The sequence below is a fragment of the Equus przewalskii genome, chromosome 24, assembly GCF_037783145.1.
Source record: "Equus przewalskii isolate Varuska chromosome 24, EquPr2, whole genome shotgun sequence".
Taxonomy (NCBI): Eukaryota; Metazoa; Chordata; class Mammalia; order Perissodactyla; family Equidae; genus Equus; species Equus przewalskii.
In genome coordinates this window covers 30,436,339-30,442,338 of record NC_091854.1, presented here as the reverse complement: position 1 = coordinate 30,442,338, position 6,000 = coordinate 30,436,339, and positions in this window count along the sequence as shown.

Below are 6,000 nucleotides of genomic sequence, written 5' to 3'. Positions count from 1 at the left end.
CAATGCACCATGCTAATGTGAGACGTTAATAATAGGGGAGACTGGCAATGAGGACTATGGGAGCTCCACTCTCTTTACAAGTTTTCTTTAAATCTAAAATTTCTGAAATAAAAAAGTGTAAAAATTTCCTATACCAAGTTTCACCCCGTACCAATTAAATCAGAATGTTGGAGTGTGAACTAGGCATCGGTATTTTTTTTAAAGGTCCCGGATGATATCGATGTGCAGTAAAGTTCAGGGACCTGGCGGGTAGGGGATGTCTCAGGCCTGGAGGCTGTTATATATGGCCTTCCTTAATTCGCTCAAAATGTTCCAAACTGAGTGAAAGTGTTGACTGTTGCTTCTACTTTATACCTATGTGAAGTTGAGTTTTTAATAATGAATATGATAAAAATAAAGTACTGGAACATGTTGCTCTCTCGAGGACCACTTGACGTTCGCTGCTGAACACTGAGCCACTAATTGACAAATGTACCAAGCATATAATTACATGCAATATTATATCTTAAAATAAAATTTCTCTTGTAATTTTCCTGCAATTGAAATGAAAAAAGACATTCACATGCATGCTCTTTCCTCTGTCTGGTCCCAGTCCTCTCGCTAGAGTATATCAATGTGCTCTGGTGGACCCTTACCCTGGATTCATTTTCCACCCTTTTGGACCTATTCTGTGCTCGTAGAGGCTGACGCTATGGACTGCAACACCCAGGCCTTCTTGCCCTCTGGTTACCAGTTGGGTTCAGGCATGATGGTGGAGAAAGATATGGTATTTTTAGCCCCATTCTCTCCTCTTCTCCTCATGGTTCTGGCAGGGGCTGTGTTTGTCCCAGTTCCAGGTCCTGTCAACTCCAGCTCTCACTTCGCTCTGGGAACACTGTTCCCTTTCTTCACGCCTTCAGGCCCGGGAGAAGTAATGGCTTCCTGCTGCAGCTGGTCTCTGGGTAACTCACCATCCCTTGTTAGATTCAGAAAAATTTTGCCTGCGCCTCTATAAACAGTTTTTTTCACTGAAATATTTTTTGTTTAACCCTTTGAAGGTGCCATCTGCTCCCTGGCAGCGTTCTGACAGAAGCGAAGCGTATAGTTGTCTACTCTCTGTTCTCGGGAATGATGGCCCTTTCCCCATTTCTTTAACTTGAGACAACGTCCTGCCTATTTCTTTGGTCTTAAAAATGTCCTTTATTTTGTGAAATGATGCTGATAGTAGAGAACATTATTTTCCCTAAATCCTTACTTGGCAAAAGAAAAAGTTGGCGAACCTATGCTGGTTCACCACACATTTTTGAGATTTCACTTTTAAAATCCAAAGTCTGGGAACCATTGATCTAAATGAATATTTGATTTTGAAACGCTAAGGGCATTCGGCTGTAATTCATTTTACCACAAGAATCTTACAAATCTAGTGAAAGTTGCCAATGTGAAAGTTGTCATGGCAGGCACTCAAGTTACTGGGGTTCGGTTGTTTGCATAACTTATTGTTCCCCTCCTGGTAAAGAGGGAAATAGTGTCAGGGGAAAATGGAAGGACTTGTAACAATTAAAGTAGTTCTTTTCTGCATCTTTCAGTCTTGCATTTCATTGGAGATTGATGGGAAAAGAGACAGAAGGAGAGGATAAGAGTGTACCTGGAAGTTTTAGTGAGAAGTTGAAAGGACTCTCCCAAGAGGTGTGGAACTTAGGTGGTAGCGTCTTAGAACTTCCATGTTCACAGACCCAGAAATGTTTGTATGTGCACTATTCCAAGTCTTTTTCATTATAAATAATTACAGAAGCTCATTTATGGCTAACTCCATCACTAAGCAACACGCATTGGACATTTGTGTTTATTGGTGTTTGAAATAGAATGCGTTTCATAATGTCAAGTACAGCCAATCTACAACTGAAACAAAACTTCTGAAGTGCCCTATGCTTCGCAGGGTAGAAGAACATAGGGTATATATTTATCATAGTTCAGTTTCCTTGACTTTAAACTTCTTCTTTGCTGGGAATGTAATATCCTTCTTTGTTATGTCACATCACATTTGATTTCGACTGCAAAGGCATTAACCTGTGATTTTTTTGTTTTCATCTGTTTGAAAACATTTTTTGTTGTCATTCTCATTACTTTCTCTTCTCTGCATTTAGGTTAAGAAAAGACACAAAGCAATATTTTTAAATTCGTTCTTTCTTTTATACACTGTTAAAAGGGAACTTTAGAAGGGCAAAATAGCTTAATCATAGAGAGGAATTTTTTTTTTTATAGTTATAATCCAAACACCAGCTATTGTCTACACAGCATGGAAGAAGAATTGGTGAACTCAAGAAATTTTTTCCTCTTTACATTTTACTACTGAAACAAATTATTAAAAACTTTAAACCCTGATTTATTTCCCCCTTTATCTGGTGGTGGAAACCAATCTCTGGAAAACCTAGGAATGGTCTGTCACTATGTTTCCCACCATGTAGAGAGAGTTAGTCAGTAAGAGGGAAAGAAACCCACTCACTCTGAGGAGCAGAGATAAGAGATGGAGCAGGTTACTGGTGGTTTAGGGTTCCTGAAGACCAGTTGCATGTCCGCTCTTCTGTTATTTGGCTATTCAAATCTCCCTGATTCCATGAAATAAAAATTCCCCTTTTTGGCTAAGCTATTATGTTGGGTTAGCCATACATAACCTGAATTAGCTCAAGTCAAAAGAGGGACTTGAGGACAGATCTTGAGGTAGCTCACAGAATTAAAGGAAGAGTTGATCAACGAAGCTTCAGGAAGGCAGGAGCAGACCCTCCAGAGGGACTCAGAGCCTAGGGCCAAGAGTTAGTACCATCAGGACTCCCTTTCCCTTGCGGCCTCTGTGGTGGAGTATTTTGATATATTACCTGCCGTGTTTTTCCCTAGTACTTCCTTTTATTTACCCTATAATCCTCTTCCATTCATGAACAGAAGGAGAAGTCATAGCAGACTGTGTTTTGAGTCTCAAAAACACAGACCAGGGGTCAATTTAGGTTCTGACGATTAAGAGAGATAACCCAAGTTAGGGGGAAAAGAAGAAAGCCAAGAGGGGAGCAAAGAGAGCTAAGTGGGTGTACTATTGAGAAATAGGCCCTGCAACCAGTAAATGACTACATCATTAAGTAACACACGGCGGCCATTTGTGTTTATTAGTGTTTTATACTGAATGTCGTTCATAATATCAAGTTCAGCCAACCTATAAGTGAAACAAAAATTTTGAAGTACCCTATGAAGTTTATATCTGGGGACTGAATCCTATGAAGGAACAGCAACAGACACTCCAAATGAGTTTGGGCAGAATCCCAAGAGCTGAGAGAATCACAGAGTAGGAAGAGCCATTTCCCTATATCCTAGATAGACTTAGGGGTGGAGAGAAGACCCTGGGGCTCTTGGCAATTTGGGGTAACATGGGACAGGGTGTAGGAATGCTGTGCGATGAAGGTAGTCAAATCTGAAGCAGCCTCGTAGAGTTTCTACTTGACTGACCAAGGTATGGAGCAGGAGAAGGATTCCCGAGAGTGGCATCGATGTGGCTCCGGGCCTTGTAAAGCCTTACCAAGGTGCCATAGCCCAGAGCGGTGTTTGGAGAGCACCTCTCTGTGCATTTCAGAAAGGCATCAGGGCAAGCAAGGACAGTCATTGATCCTGAAGTGACCGTTGGCATGGACCTATGTAGATGTCAACTTAGGAAAAAGAGGCAACTGCAAAACAAAAGGAGAGTGTTTATTTGGGGTCTTAGAATTGCAATTTAGGGGACACAGTTTCTGATAGCAGCCAGAAAAGTGTCCCCCTGAGGAACAGAGTCTGGAGTTTTTGTTAGCAACAAAGAGAGCCCAGAACAACCACCTCAGTTGTTTGTTGGGGAGGGTGAATTTATGTTCCAGTTCATTGTCCTACTCAAGGACATCTTGTTTCCATGAGAAAAAGTATATTTTTGTACCGTCCTTGAGAAAGTCCTTTCAAATACGTCCCTTTTGGCAAGTCAGCAAGATCAGCACAGTTTCGTATTTTTTAACAAGATGGAGTCCAGAGTATAAAATGGAGCCACTGTTGACAACTTGTTGCACATTTTCCCCTTTTGCTCATGATGTTTTGGAAGAAAACATCGACAGAGCAAAATGAGTCCTCTTGGAGGTCAGAGTGGCTTGATTACCTTCTCTGGTTCTAGGCAGTCCCTCCATGGGGACAGGGGTAGGGGGCATGTCTTGTGAAAGAGTCAACAGTAATTTCCTCTAAACCTTCTGATCCAGAAAACCTATCTTGATGAAGAGTAACTAACATGGTCATCTGGGCAAACATAAGCTGTACAGTTGATGAGTTGCAGCAGAGACTGCAATTTTTAGTAAGCATTTGATTAACATAATGCTCCACATTATTAAGATTAACAGCAGTAATCCAATTTGTAATACCCTCCTTAACCATGACCCTATTCCTGCTGGTAACTAGTTAAAGTGATCAAAATAATCCCCAAGTCCTGATGTGTGTCCTATTTCAGCCAATAAATTGATATTATCCTTTATCGTTTTAGTTCTTGCATCACCTTGCCAGCTTGGTTAACATAAAAACCACATTCTTTTCTTAGTAGGGCACAGGTGCCTCCATGTTGGGCTGTTAAGATATCTATTGTCCTTCTATTTTGTAGGACAAATTCTTCCAGGCTATCAATTTGCATTTGCTGATATTTGAATGCTTGAACAGAAGCATTGAAAGTAGTGGTCATGACAATAGAAAGGTTGTGGATTGCTTCTTCAAGATCAATTACTCTGAACCAAGGGAAAAATGCTCTGGCAAAAGCATGACCAAACCCCTTTCTATCTACAATTGGGTTATTGGTTGGCATCCATCCAAAATTATAACCATCCCAGCTTCGTCAAGTCTCTTTGATTGACATGAGAAGGATGCTAGATTTGGTATGTGAACAGTGGAGGGAAGAGTCTTTCTAATGGTGGTGTCCGGGGCAAAAGCAAAAACCTCATCATGCACTTTCCATTTAATAGGGACAGTAGAGTAAATATTTGTGCCACATAAGAAGAAATATCCAGAGTCCTCTAAGGACAAGGTATAAGTAGGTCCCCTTGCCCAGATTTGTTTATTAGCTACAAAGGAAGAAACCTCATGGTCAGAAGTGTAATCATCCTCACAGAGTACATGGTAATCTGTTTACTGGAATTGTGTGGGGGATTGTTTTCTGTTTCTGTATACTTGAAGCAGCAAATGGGTTTGATTCTTGTAAGTAAAATTCCGGCTAAGATATGGGGAGTCTCTGGGGAAAAGGTAGGTGGAACTAAGTTCTCACCATTCTCTGGACTTTTGGTCAATTCCTCACATTGTTCTATTAAGAGGGAGCACATCTGCTTTCCAATGTCCTGTTCCATTATAGATCTCATTGCCCCCCTATAAGGATACATCATGAGAAATTACGTTGTAGTCATAGAGACTCCAGCAAGGAGTGAACTCATGAACATCTGAATCAGATAAGAGTGTATAGTTGGAAGCATTTGATGGAAGGTAACCTCAAGTTTTGCCAGTCTCATTCATATTTTCAAAACAAAGGGAAAGGTTTTGGGTCAGTGTCCAAATCTGAGTAAGGGGTATTCCCTTATGAGCAGGAGGTACTCAGTGAAAGGTGGTAACACCAGAGGCTTGGATCCAGAGGAAAGCTTGTAGGTGGATTCAAAAAACCCAAAGTAGAAGCCAGCATTTTTACCAGATAAATTTCTCCATCCTTGTAAGGATAGTGGCCAAACCACTAATTCAGGTGTATTATGAGTATTATCTGCTCTAGCACAGATCTAACAATCAGTGACATTTGCGGAGTCAGAAAGTTTCTGCAGGGTAGGAACAAAAGGGTGTGAAAAAATAAAAGGCCAACCTGAGAGCCAAGATTACCCCTATTAACAAAAGCCATGGTAAGAAGAACTTAAAGAAAGATGGCTTGACGTTGACCAAGCAAGAAGTTTGATCCGTAAGGCAGTAACTGAGGTACCAGCGGCAGGTTCTTCTGATTTCATACGG